The following is a 15,505-nucleotide window of genomic DNA, read 5'->3' as shown; positions in this document are numbered from 1 at the left end:
TGAATATTGATAGTAGATAAAATCAAAAAATCATAAAAAATAAAAGCAATATATATAAAATGAAAAAAAATATTTATAAAAATAAACATATATGAAATAAACTTAATATAATAATTTGAAATATATAAATTAAAGAAATATATTCATAAATATATATAAGAAATAAATATAGTTAGAAATGAGACTAGATAATATATAAAAAAGAAAAGAAGAGTTTATAATAAATTGAAAATATAAATAAACAAATAAAAATCATCTGCATACAATGTTCGAGAACCATTGGCCTGCATTTGTTTTATATTGTGTTTGAAAATTTCTTTTATTTCAAAGGGAACCGGTAAAACAATTTTTTATTTCTGAAAAAAAAAACAAAACTTTGATTTAAGATCCTCTTCTCTTTTTTCTTCCTTCTCATATGTATGGTTTTATTGTATATTATTTGCACATAGTTTTGAGTCAACTGTTTCTTGTAAGATATGTAGTACTACTTTCTTATTTAATTGATTTATTCTACTTATAGTGTGTATTTAGATTTTATATAGTTATGGGTCAACTTTTCCACGGATATAGGAATGATGGCAGCACCAAAAGATGTTAGTTATGTTTGAGTATGTGATTTGATCCGTCTATAGTACTATTCATATGATTATGATAGAATTGTCGAAATTGAGTTTTTTTATTTGAATTTTGATTTAAATAGTATTTTGTGTGATCACTACCATAAAATTGGGTTAAAGTTGCGTTAACAAAAATCATGATTTTAGTACAAATTGGTAATTTTTTACTGTAAAGCCACCGTAAAATATACGGAACTATTTCCGTGGAATTTTATTGGTATTTTTTTCTAAATTGGTGAAAGTTTTGTGATAACAAATTACAAAGTAATACCATGGCGTCTGTGATTTTCTATAGCAACAGAAAGTACAATAAAATTTTGTGACTTGTAAATGGTGATATTTCTGTAACAATAACTTACAAAATAATATTATTACACTTTCGTGACTTTATATCAATGAAAGTTGTAACAATTTTGAGACTTTATATTTTTGAAAAAATAATATGATTATATTATAATTATTGTTTAATGCAGCCACGCACCATTATTTATCATATAAATCTGCATGTCTTAAGCTAACCACTAACCACACTATTTTTCAATTTAATATGCAACTCGGAAGCTATGTCCTATCACGCCCAACTTAGCTATCTAATTTGAAGTATTTGTTAAAAATATATACATACTTATTTAATGTATCATTCTATTTAATATAAAAAATTAATAAATTTATTTAATATATATTTTTTAGTGTTACAAATGACTTATTGAAATTTCATAAATTGTCCACCAATTATAAAGTTTCAAAGTTAACAATGCATTTAAATCTATTATCGATATGATAACTATAAATAGTTAAATATTTTATTACATTAATATCTAAAGTAAATTAAATTAATATATATTAATTAAATAGAATAAAAAATAATTAAAATTATGTACAATGTATCCGTAAGTAGTTATTATTTTTTTATAAAAATAAATATAGAATTAAGATTTTGCGAATATTACAGTACTTATATCATAAATTTAAATAGTCATGAATACTTTAAAAAAAAATAAATTAAAATACTTATATCAATTGCGAATATTTTTGGTATTTGTTCAATAACTTAAATTAGTCACAAAAAATTTTGTGACAATATTTGTGAAGAAATAGTCAAAAAATATGAAATAGAAATATCTTTGGACATATTGGTTACATAAGCCGTTCTTTTAAATAGTCACGGAAAGTTACTTGTAACTTTTTCTATAAATATTACCCTCGGTACAATCAAAGCAAGAAATTATGATATAAATTTATCACGAAATTGCTCTTCTGACTTTTAATTGTCACAAATTAAAATCTATGATATATTTCCGCAATTATCAATATTTTTTCTAATAGTTGATATTTTATGAGAGTAAATAATATATTTTTTTATTGTAAATGTGCGACGCTGCATCGCAAACTTTTTTTTATTTCAAATAAAAAAGCACAAAAAATTTACTATTAATTATAAAAAAAAAGTTAAAGTGATATATATAAAATAAATATGAAAAATATTTATGAAAATAAAAGTAACTAAAAACTGCATAAAGAAATGTATTTATAAATATATAATAAATATATTAAATTGTAAAAGATCAACTACTTTAGATAATATAAAAAACTATAGAAAAACATGAAATAAATTAATACATATATATATCCGCACATATCTATGTACTGAATTCTTTTTTTTTTCAGCATTAATGATTATTACTAAAAATATTAACTATTTTAATTATATTTAAAATATAATTAAGCAAAAATAGTCCAAAATCCTTCTTAGAATCATCTGCTACTATAAAAATCGGTGTGAGAAAGTGTACACGCTAAAAACTCTATTTAAAAACTTGTAGAAAGATCTTAGAATAAATCAAAAATATAATTAAATAAATAAAAAATAAATAGAATCGTTCTAGAACTATCCTCTTAGTACTATAAAAATCTTCCACTTTTAGATAGGGTTATTGTATACTTTCTTAGGCTGCGGGATAAGGGCTATTTTGAGGTTCAGATTCTAATTATTTTGAATTTTTTCATTTCCAGTTGATTTGTTTGCTTAATTTTGTTTATTTGTTTTGGTTGCTTCAGTTGGAGATATGAGAAAAGCAAAATGAGATTTTGACAACACAATATGGAACAAAATGATAGTGAGAAGATTTGGCTGAGGATTGGGAATATATTATTGGGCGATGGATGCAATGGTGGCGAGATAGGTGTTGGTTTTGTGGATGACGAATCAAAGAGTACTCTGAGGTAGGTTTTGTAAAATTGATTTAAGGATTTAAACTGTGAACGAAAAACTATGATGTATTTCTCAAAATAGTCTCTCAATCTCGGCTTGTCAAACTCCACCATCAGTAAGGAAACCTTTTCAGACTATAGATCAGGAAGGATAGTGACAGGGTTAGTGCCATCAAATTTCTTCATTCCTCTTAGTGGATTGATCGATGCTGGATTTGGGAGGAGACATCTTTCTTGTTCGGACCTGTGTTGTTTGTCCCATAACAATATATAAATTAGATCAAAGTGAAATTTAATTGGTTGATGGTGACAGATTTAGGAGGACTAACATTTTCGTAAGCCCTACGGGTCAACTCATCCAATTAAGAAAAAAAAATGGATAACATGCCAGGATGGATGAGAGAGGACACTTTTTTCTCGGACCTCAAGTATTGCCTCGAGGAACACCACGAAGTTGTTTGGATTGATGCACCAGAATATGATTCTATTATCGAGGGATCTTCTTAGCTAGTAGGTAAAAATTTGTAATTTTTTGGGATCATGTTCATTGTTTGCACTCAATTCAACATTAGAAAGGAACGTACATTGTAAGTTGAATAGGGTTTGATTTTTAGTGGTAGGCCTACCGATTGTAAGTACTTTGTTTGTCCAAATCACAAAGGGGACATAGTGATCTTCGGATTATTGACACTTGCAGGCATGTATTTGAATTATTGATTCTAACTTTAAATATATATATCTTCGTATGTGAAGAATCATCTAATTTCTTTCAAATTTTTTATGTAATTGTTATATATAATATGTTTATAGTGTGTATTTAGATTTTATGTAGTTACGGGTGGACTTTTGCAAGTGCTTTTGTGTGGATATGTATATGAAGAAAGACTTTGGTTAAATGTGTTGTGTATGTTTGGGTGTGTGGTTTGATCTGCCAATAATACTCAATAGAATGTTCATATCTTTTGAATGAATGCCTTAGATTTCGTAAATCTCAATATATGTTAAGTGGTTGTGTGTACATTATAATTGGTTGTTTGAATTTGGATAACGGATTCTTTTTCCAATACACCAGACATACCCGTGACGATCACAATAATGTTTCCATGAATCAAAAGGTGACAACCTCATTTAGTGAAAAGACTAATTGTTTTGTCTGATGAAAGCAGTAAAGAAATTAATATATATATATATATATATACACAAACATGCTAAAACGTGAGGCTGTCAAATGGGTGGCTATCAGCAGCAGCATGAATTTCAATGTTTCCAGCTTCATTCCTTCAATTCTACAGGTAGATGTCCCGAGAGCAGCTCCCATCGTACACAGGGATATGCTAGTGTTGTCTCCAAACCTTGAGACATTCTTTGTTTGATTGTACCATTAAGGAGTACAAAATTCAATAACAGCATATTTTAATTTTAGTCACAAAAATAGTTGGATCCAAAGCGAAATTTTCCAATTCTGCCTTGTTTGGAGCTCCCTTGGTGCCTAAAGCTATTTGCATATTTCTGTCCAAAATTTTGCCGAGGAGTATTGGATCAATAGGTGGTGGCCGTTTCCATGTCCTCCTTGCAGAGGACACAAAAGAGGATAGAGCCATTGATTAAATCCCGCTTCCCTCTTTCTTCTTCACATACTTTGTCCAGTCCTATGTCGTTACGCAAATGCCTGGCTCAACGATTAGGATTTTTCTATTTTATCTGTTGGATGTGATGTTTTGTACGAAAATTATTGATATTTTTGGCGCAACGTGATCGGTGATCCATTTCCCCACTTGCAACTCAAACCCCTAAAACTTGGAGCTTATTCTATTAACCATGACCCGCACTGATATATAATTCCTCCCTGTTCCATTCTTTGTGTATGTAAAATTCGATTATATTCTGAGTGTTTATTCTCTTCATGCATTCCTTTGATTGGTTTTTCTAGGGTTTTTTCTATTTCTTTATTAGTTACAATCGTTCTCTTCGTCAATCTTTCCAAGTAGACTACTTTCTTTGCGAGCTGTGAGTGTTTGGGGGATGTGATGTTTTGTACGAAAATTATTGATATTTTTGGCCCAACGTGATCCATGATCCATTTCCCCACTTGCAACTCTAACCCCTAAAACTTGGATCTTATTCTATTAACGTGACCCGCACTGATATATAATTCCTCCCTGTTCCATTTTTGTGTACGTAAAATTCGATTATATTCTGAGTGTTTATTCTCTTGATGCATTCCTTTCATTAATTTTTTAGGGTTTTTTCTATTTTTTTGTTAGTTACAATCGTTCTCTTCATCAATCTTTCCAAGTAGACTTCTTTCTTTGTGAGCTGTGAGTGTTCGGGGGATTAGTTGTCAATTAGTCAAGTTAGATCTCTAATGGTTCGAAACTGTTGGTGTGGAGTTTTTTTGGGAGGCAGGTGGGCTTAGAAAGTCAGATATGTAGTCGAGAACCTGGGCTTCTTCCCGAATCAAATGCTGCCTACGCCCAAGGCCTCAAAATTTTGGCCACTGGCTCATTTTTTAAAAATATATATTTATATAAAGATTAAATTTAATATGATCTTTTTATGAAATAAAATAGTACTCCCTCCGTCCCAAACAAGGTGCAACATTTGTTTTGGGCATGGGTTTTTAGGTGGGTAGTATTAAGTAAAATAATTTACAAATAATGTCACGTGATGGAGAGAGAAATGTATATTTTATTTTTTTATTTAGACGATGTGATATTGTAGAAATTAAGTATAATTAATTATTTCTTAGATTGAAAATATTGCAGGGTGTTTGGAACATACCAAAAAAAAATATTATAGGGTGTTTGAGACTGAGGGAGTACTACATTTTTATTGATAACGATACTAGACAAACTCAAAAAATTTAAATAATAAAGAAATAATTAAAAAATTAATTTTATATCAATTATATGTAAAAAATTAAGGATTTCTTTTTTTCTACCCAGAGCCAATCAAAACTCAGGAAGTACTCTGTTTGACATAAAAGTTAAAAATATATATATATATATATATACTTGAGGTCATATTTTAACAAATTGGTTTTGAATATTGGCAAGGAATCTCATGAACTTTTTATCTACATAAAATTATTAGATATAATCTTTTGTAAGTATTATTAGTGTTTCTTATTTGTTTTATTATAATTATTTCCACTTGGTCGCCAACATAATTGTCAATGCTGGTGACACGGAAAATATTTAAAAAGTAAGATTTATTTGTGCTTTGATTCTTATTATTGTGATATTATTTTATAATATAGTTTTTTTTTTTTATTTTGAAAAATTACAAATCATATAAAATAAGATTTTCCCCATTTTTATCATTCAAATTATGTATATATATTTAGATTTAAAATCTCATAAAAAATGTATATATATAAATCACATGGTGTGTATGAATCTAATATATATTATAATGTTAAATTTGTAAAAACAACTATTTATAATATTTTATGTATATGGATATTGTTAGAACAAAATGTAAAAATTATAAAAAATAAAAGAAAAATATATAGAATGATGAACAATATTTATATAAATAAATATATATATATACAATAAACTTCAAAAAAACAATTTGATATACATAAATTAAAGAAGTATATTTATAAATATATATAGGAAATGAATATAGTTAGAAAATTAGAAATGAGATTAGAGAATATATAAAAAGAAAAAAAATGTTTAGAATAAATTGATAATATAAATAAATAAAATCGGAAAAAAATCAAAACAAGTCTCATTGAATTTAAAATTAAGGATAAACTGTTTTTTTAGTCCAGTATCTGACCTCTATTATCATTTTAGGACTTTAAGTGGACATGTAATGTCTGAAAATAGTCCAGTAAATTTTTTTTCGCTAAATGGTCCTCCGGTGCCGGAGTCTCCACGCTGGCTAGTCGTTATTGATTGGCGTTGACGCGGCTGACATGTCATCGCTACATAGATGCCACGTCGGATGGCCATTTTAACCAAAAAAAAAAAAAAGTCTCCTTGCAAGACTATTTTCAGACTTAGTTCATTTAAATGTCCTAAAAAAGATAAATGAGGTCAAATACGAGACTAAAAAAAATAGTTTAGCAAGACATTTTATAATATAAAAAAATTACACGTGTCGATGATATGGCATCTACGTGGCAATGACATGTCATCTGCATCAGCGCCATGTCAGCATCGGCGGGCCAGTTTGGAGACTCCGGCACCGGAGGACCACTTTAGCGAATTTTTTTTTTACTTACAAGACTATTTTCAGATAGAGTCCACTTAAAGTCATAAAATGATAAATATGGTCAGATATGGACTAAAAAATAGTTTACACTAAAATTAATATATTTTGGTCTCATTATAAAAAATTCATCAATTTTAGTCCAAATATAAACAATTTTAATCAATTCTAGTCCCACCGATGACAAACTAACAATAACAGCTGATGTGGCCGTAACGTACTATGATGTGGCATCGGATGCGGACTAACACAGTTGTGTTCAATCACCACACGGCCGTGTATTATTTTGTAATTGCAATTCATATCGCCAAATCGAATAAAATCAAGATTGATTCATCCATTCAGTCCACGTACCCTTTCCTATTAATTTCCCCAACCTTTCTTCTCCAAAATTTCTTCTTCTTCCCCTTCCTCCCCTTTAATCAATAATTCCTCAACCCTGTATGAGTGTAGATGCAAGTATTTCTCACACTTTTATTTGTCTGAAATTTATTTTATTTCAATGAGAACCAATAAAACAACTTCTCATTTCTAAAAAGTTTTTTTTATTAGGCTGCAAGTGTTAGTGCCAGATTGAGCCTAGGTGCAAGTATTTCTCCCATTTTCTTTTTTTTTTTTTTTTTTTTTTTTGAAATTTGTTTTATTACAAAGAGAACCAGATAAAGAAATTTTTAATTTAAAAAAAAAATATTTGATTTCAAATACAACTTCTATATTTCTTTAACGAGGCTGACAAGTGTTAGTGCTAGTGAGTGAGCATAGGTACAAGTATTTCTAGCATTTTTTTTTTGGTTCGAAATTTGTTTTTATTTCAAAGAGAACTAGTAAAATAATTTTTCATTTCTAAAGAATCTTTGATTTAAAATTCCTCTTCTCTACTTTTTTTTTTTTCCTTCTCATCTATATGGTTTTAATAGTGTACACTCTGCCTATAGTTTTGTGACAACTGTTTTTTTCTTGTAGAGTACGTAGTATTACATTCTTATTTAATTGATTTATTATGTTTATAGTGTCTATTTGAATTTTACGTAGTTATGGGTCAACTTCGCAATGATAGATTTTACGTGGATATAGGAAGGATAATTGCGGCAAAATATGTTAGTTGTGTTTGAATGTGTGATTTGATCCTTCTTAATACTATATAAAATTATTCAAATTCAGTTTTTTATTTCAATTTTTATTTAAATAATATTTGGTGTGATATTTTATAAGAGTAAATAATATATCTTTTTATTGTGAACGTGAAAGCTGAATCATAAATTTTTTATTTCAAATAAAAATATAAACAAAAAAATATATTATTTTAAAAAAATAAAGTAATATATAATAAATTTAAAACTATTTATAAAAATAAAAATATAAAAAAATTAATAAAGTAATTAAAAAATACATAAAGAAATATATTTATAAATATATATTAACTATAATAAATTGTAAGAGATTAACTAATTTAGATAATATAAAAGAATTATAGAAAAGTCTAGAATATATTATATATATAATATATATATACAACCCTTCTAGAACCATCGACTTAATATTATAAAAATCTAGTGAGCACAAGGAAAAAAGTGAGTGTGCCCATAAAAAAATTCTATTTAAAAAATTGTACAAAAGTTTATAATAAATTCAAAATATAATTAAATAATATATATATATATATGTGTAACCCTTCTAGAACATCTGCTTAATACCATAAAAATCCTCAATTTTGATATTCGGGTTATTGTATACTTTATCCCACGGCGGGGCTATTGTACTTGTTCAAATTAGTGTTTATTATGTGATAAGGGCTTTTTTTAAGGTTTAAATTCGGGTGCAGTTAACTACTTGTGGATTTTTATGTTAGTTAGCTTAAAAAATTCATTTATGAACCTTAGCTTAATCTCTGGCTCCTCTTTGCTATAATCTAGTTTATTTCGGTAGTTGCATTCTTTACTCTATCTTAATCAGTCGTGTGGCGTTTAGTTAATCTAAGTGTATAATGTACTTATTTGTAAGCAACTTGTAATATTAAACCGCATCTCAAGCCTCAAACAAAACCCCTTTGTGGTAGTTATGTGAGCAACTTCACCCAAAATTTTTTTTTACAACATCAGGTGATTTTTAGTGTTCTCATTTTGATTTGCTTGTATGATTTTTGTTTGTTTGCTTCAATTGAAGAGATGAGATAGAAAGGAAGTATGAGATCCTGGCACCATAATCCGGAAAAAAATGATAGTGCGGAGGGATTGGGAATCAATTGCTAGAAGATGGATGCAATGGTGGCGAAATAAGTGTTGGTTTCGCTAGTGATAAATTAAAGACTATTATGAGGTATGTTTTGTAAAATTGATTAAGGATTTAAAAAGCAAGTACCCTTACTGTAAAGAAAAACTATGATGTATCTATCAATCGTACAGTACTCAATGGATCCCATGCTTATCAAACTTCACCATCAGCCAGGAATACTTTTGCCAACTGTAGGGATAAGTCGGACCTGAGACTTGACGTAGGAGCAAGTGTGGATGCATGGTGGGAAGACGGTAGTGGGCATATATATTGATCTTTGGATTGATTGACACATGCAAGTTAAAGGTAATTTGTTATTAATGACATATTTGAATGGTTTCTAACTTTAAAGATATTCCCATGAGAAAAATGATATATTCGTTTTCCGTGCAAATGAGACATCCTAAATTTTTTTATTTACTTTCGTGTGTGTTAATCAAGCACAATGGCACAAGATGAAGGTTGGATTTGTTAATTTTCTTTAACATCTTATGTGGCTGATGAGACTTATTCATAATCTTTATTTTGCCTCCATAGCCTGCTGAGGAGGTTGATCCTTCCCAACCTGACTTTAATTTGCATACTGAGAAGAAAGATAATAACAAAGTGACAAATGATAGGGACATAGTGGTGGGGGCAGAACCTCATTTAACTAAAAACCATACGCAGTAGCAGAAAAAGAATCAGCCACCACAACATCTCAGGAGGATACCCAAAAGAAATCATATGCATCAAATCTTTGTTCCCAAACGAAGAAAGGACCCACCAAAAGGTATGTTCCTTCCAGCATGGCAAGAGTACCTGCTAAAAACACTAAGATTGAGAGTGCAGTTTTCCTAGATAATAAAATTATAAGATCGACACAGATTAAATCCCCTACCATCTTTCTTCTTCAAATGCTCTTATCTAGTCTCTTGCTGCTGCACAATTGCCCTTGTTTTGTGATTATGGTTTCCTGTTCTGATCAATGTAGTAGATTCGAGTACTCTGACGCTTAGGAAGAAGAGTATAAACTAGTATTGTGTATAAACTATAAGGGTGGTGAGCATATTTCTTCATTTATTAAAGTGAACATATGTTGGCTTTGGGCAGGGGCGGATCTAGCAGGGGATTGAAGGGTGTTCGGCCCCCTAATCATTTAAGTTTTGTATTCTTATTATGTAATATTTGCATAATTTTTAAAATTTAAATAATTGGCCACCTTTATAGATTTAATAAAAATTTATTATTATTTATATAAAATACTTAAAAAATTTGTTTAAATAATCTAAATATTTAGAAATATTTGAAACAAATATCAGATAAAACAAACTAAAAGTTTGTTTGTAATTTTTAAATTCTTTTATTATATTCTGTAATTTTAAAATTATTATATATTATTTATATATAAAAAAAATTCGGCCCATGCCAAAAAAATTTATGACTCCGCCACTGATTTTGGGTATGAATCAACATATATTTACATAGTTCAGTCTATTGTTTATTGATATGAATCATATCTCGTACTATTTTGTTATTTAATTGATCTATTATGTTTATAGTGTTTATTTAGATTTATGTATATGGGGTTAACTTTGCAAGTGCTAATTTCCTATGGATATAGGAAGGTTGTAGCAAAATGTATTAGTTATGTTTGAGTGTGTGATTTTATCGGTCTATAGTACTTATCCGAGTATAATTTATTATTTGTGTTTTGATATAGTAGTTCGTGTGATATTTTGCAAAAAAAAAATATATATTTCTTTATTCAAAGTGCAGATTAAATCGTAAGTTTTTCATTTGAAATAAAAAAACAAGCACAAATAAAATATATTAATTATAAAAAATTAAAGTAATATATATATAATGAATATAAAAATATTTAAAGAAATACAAATATATAAAACAAACTAATAAAGTAATTAATAATATATAAAGAAATGTTTTTATAAATATATTGGAAATAAATATATTAAAATAAATTTAAAATATAAAAAATAAGAAGAATCTAAAATAAATTTAAAATATAAATAAGAAATATATCTATATATATCCAACATTCTTCCACATGTCTAATATTATAAAATTTTTTGAACTAACATGGCTAAAACTCTAGTATAGTAGGTGTAAGTATTTCAACTTTTTTATTTTTATTTTAAATTTTGCTTTGTTTTCAAGTGACACCAAAAAGCTCTTTTTTTTTTTTGTTTTTATAAGAGCTATTGTATTCTCTCATGCTGCAGGACTATTGTTATTGTTCATTAATTTGAAATGATTCCGTGATTAGGGTTTTTCCGAAGTTCTGGATTCGTGTGCAGTTAATTACCACTACCAAAAAATTGGCTTTTTGTAGCGGTCAAAAATTCGTAACGAAAATCCAATTTTTGTGCAAAATAGCCTTTTGTGTCAACTCTGTTGCGGATTTTGACCGCTACGAAAAATCACGGTACAAAAAATCTATGTTGCAACAAATTCCGTAACAAATAAGTGCCGGTCAACCCTCAAAATAAGCACGTGTTTATTGTATTTGTAGTGTTTTTTTGTACGTAACAAAAGCATCGATCATGTTTTTGGAACAATATATGTCCGTAACAAAAAATTTGGAATAAAAGTTAAATCCTGTCAGAGAACTATTTGTTAGGACATATTTTCAAAACAAAAAATACAGTACAAATATAGAATCTTGTTAGACAACTTTTTGTTGCAATCTTCATCCGTAACAAAAAATTACGTTACAAAGGTAGTGTCCTGTCAGAGAACCGTTTGTTACGAAATTTTTCCGCAACGAAAAATTCGGTACAAATGTAATGCAAACGTAAAACACTTTTTGTACCGGCCATTGTCCGTAACAAAAAATTCGCTACAAAAGGTGTCCATGTCTCAAATAAGGATTTTGTCGCCACGAATAAAATCCAATTGTTAAATTTGTTATTGATCAATTTGGATCATAAATAATTTAAAATATAATATTATCATAATTAATCTGAAATACTTGTTCATATCTGCACAATGACATCAATCCACGTTAATAGTACTTTAAAACATCTTCAAAACTCACCATGCCATACACCATAACAACCAACTAACAACTTGCTAACACTTGATCCCCAAATCCAAAAAGTAATATGTGAATAAATAAATATGTACAAACTGCAGTACAATCCTAAGGTCGACTAAAAAATACAACTATGAACGACCAAGCTCATCGAGTGCAAAATCACAGATGAAGCAATCAAAGGCAGCCAACCAACTGCAATATGTTTCCAATGATATATAAGAATTATATCAGCAACTAAAGTAATTTAATTCCCAAAAGAATAAACATTTAAAAAAAAATTGTACAACCTTGTAAGTCCACTTGATGTTTTCTCCGTCGAGTACCTCATCGAGCATTCCACTCCGGCATTACTTGGGAGAATAAGTACGGTCTCCGGGACCGTTACAGTGGTAACAAATGCCTTGACAATGGTTAGGGTATTACCTATATAAAAATGTAAAACCAAAGCTAATATTAGGAAATATGATATCTCTAAACAACATGAATGAATATAATAAAATATATAAATATATCAAGAAAATAGTAGCATGGAAACTTCATAATAAAATAAAAGTTATCATTCAGTTTGATCTATGGACAATATCTTAAATATGAATATAGCAATGTCTTCAACCGAAAGCACTAGTCAAGAAGTCTGACCTCCAAATATTCAGAAGATAAACCACACAACAATAAACTACGAAACAACTCTCCCAACACCGATAAACCAACATTTATAAACCACCACAATCATATGATGTTAATTTTCTCCCTCTCTTGAGTCTTTAGTGTTTTCTACTAAGCCAAACAATAGGTTTGATCAAAATTTAAACTAAAGTAGCCAGGAGCAAAAGTTATTATTCTAGTACTGTAAACTATCACCACTATTATGTTAAGCCAAATAATAAAATAAATATCTACGAACAGCCCTATGCTAATATAAATAAAAACAAGACTAATCTATCTAGCAAAATAATTAATCAATGAGCACTTATCGTAATATAATTTAAACAAACAACAACAACAAAGATAATCAATATTGCATTAACAAAAATTGTAATTTACCAATTAATGGCAACATGCTAATTTAGACTAACTTGAGGCAATTAAAAATCTAGTAGTTACATAATTACGACTATATTAATATAATATAATAAAGTAGACAACAGCCTCCAGCAATAATATGTACTAAACCAGCCTGCAGCTAAAACTGCTCTATCTTTCTCTCTTCTTCATCATCTCTTTCCCACTAAACTTGAACTGAGCCTAACCCAAAGAAACCAAAATCTATTACACACATCAAAGCAAGCAAGAAGCAGAAAACCTACCTCTATGGTTAGTAGTTAACTAACCCTTTAAATACACCATCATCATAAGATATATTCTTGAAATAACTTATTCATTAGGACAACCTTATCTAACAATCTATGTATAAATATTGCAGACAGTAGGTGATGCAGCATAGATAAGTTTGACAGTGGCAGATGTTGTGGATTACAAAGGTTTTCTCGTTGATAGGACCAAGAATGGCGGTTGGGTGATGATTCGATTCAATAAATTAGTTCAACCCCAACGTAGCTTTGACATTGGATAGATAGATAGATATTGATAATATTTATATTACTTTTGTGTATAATAGTAGAAAGAAAGAAACTCATCACCACGTGCAATTCTCCTCTACACTTTGAAGTGAGATGAATATGCATACATAAATCTATAAATATGGTGGGACAAAACCAAAAGAAAATCACATTTCGTTTTGATTGATATTTATTTTGTTGGCAACCATGATTAAGACATATATCTAGATAGCTCAAAAAAAAAAAAAAAATTGTTACCAATGTATCATTTATTATTAAGGTACTAGAGAAAACACTGAATATAAATTTTGAAGATTAATTAATTTCAATAATCATATTATCATTGAAACAAAATGCTACTATCTATATATTTTATGAAACCAAAAAAATTTCAACGATTAAACTGAATCTAATAGTACAAGGGTAAGAAATAGATCAATTAGACAACCAAGCAGTCAAAAGCTAGAGGGGCTATCCTAAATAGATTAATACTTCCCCTCCAGGTGTACCTAAGCATACGAAAATTTGAAATTTCCACGGTCAAAACTTATCTAGATTTAAAACACACACACACACACACACAAAACAAGTATTAAGATATCAATGTCACAAGCAGAAAATTTTCAGTAAATAGAAATAATTTTATTCAAATGCAAAATATACCTTCACCAGAACCTTTGATTTCCCCATAACTTTGACAACTTCACCAACATAAGATCCAAGTTCCTGAAGTAATTGCAACTCTTCCTTTAATGATCTCACTGAACATCAAACCCACAAAAACACACACACACATATATATATATATATGTATTAATTAAAGTTGTGTATTTTCAAACATGTATTTGCTATTATGCAATCCACACTAATTTCTATTTACCTCAATAAAATAAAATAAAAATAGCGGCTATGCCTTCATCAACCTAACAACCTTCATATTCAACTTTGAAGATCACAAGTTCCAAAAAGTGATCAATCAAAGAACAACTCTGAATTTGATGTCCAAACCAAATGACAAAATAGCAAAATTCGACTATACGCCACTATTTTTTCATAGATTGCATTCAAATACAGAACAATATTAACCAAACCTACACCTTCAATTCATAATACTTTACGTTTAATCAATTGTGGTTTCTGTTCTTTCTGAAGAACACAGTAGCTCAGTTTCATGTAATGCCAAAATAAAATCAACTTCTAGTAGAAATAATATTACCACTAAAATAAAATAAAAGTAGAGAATAATATTATGCATTTACAAATAACCTAATATACGTTTATAGCAGTTGAGATCAATATATTGAGAAATGCATTCAAGAGTAAAGAAAATGAAAGCTTCATACCTCACTATAAAAAAGAAAGTATTTTACAGCTCTTCTCTTATATAAAGCAATTACCTTCAGAGAGCAACCTGTAGAGTAAAAAGGATGAGCATGCGGTTGTTATTATACGAAAGAAAAACAACTTAACACACAAAAAAAATGTCAATTTTCTGTTCATCCTTAAATGTACGAAATTACTTAAAATTTTTAGATATTGAAATGCAAGTTGAATGCATATCAGCTATAATAATTCAAACATATTTA

The 15,505-nt window shown here is 28.6% G+C and overlaps 1 pseudogene; it reads right to left on the bottom strand.

The window, feature by feature from the left end:
* LOC127260324 (purple acid phosphatase-like) overlaps window positions 1–15,505 on the bottom strand; it is a 68,053-nt pseudogene that overhangs the window by 30,699 nt on the left and 21,849 nt on the right.

This window comes from Andrographis paniculata, unplaced genomic scaffold, assembly GCF_009805555.1.
Source record: "Andrographis paniculata isolate CXL003 unplaced genomic scaffold, ASM980555v1 Contig61END, whole genome shotgun sequence".
NCBI classification, from domain to species: Eukaryota; Viridiplantae; Streptophyta; class Magnoliopsida; order Lamiales; family Acanthaceae; genus Andrographis; species Andrographis paniculata.
Note: the sequence above shows the minus strand (reverse complement) of the source record. Positions and strands in the feature narration are given on the sequence as shown.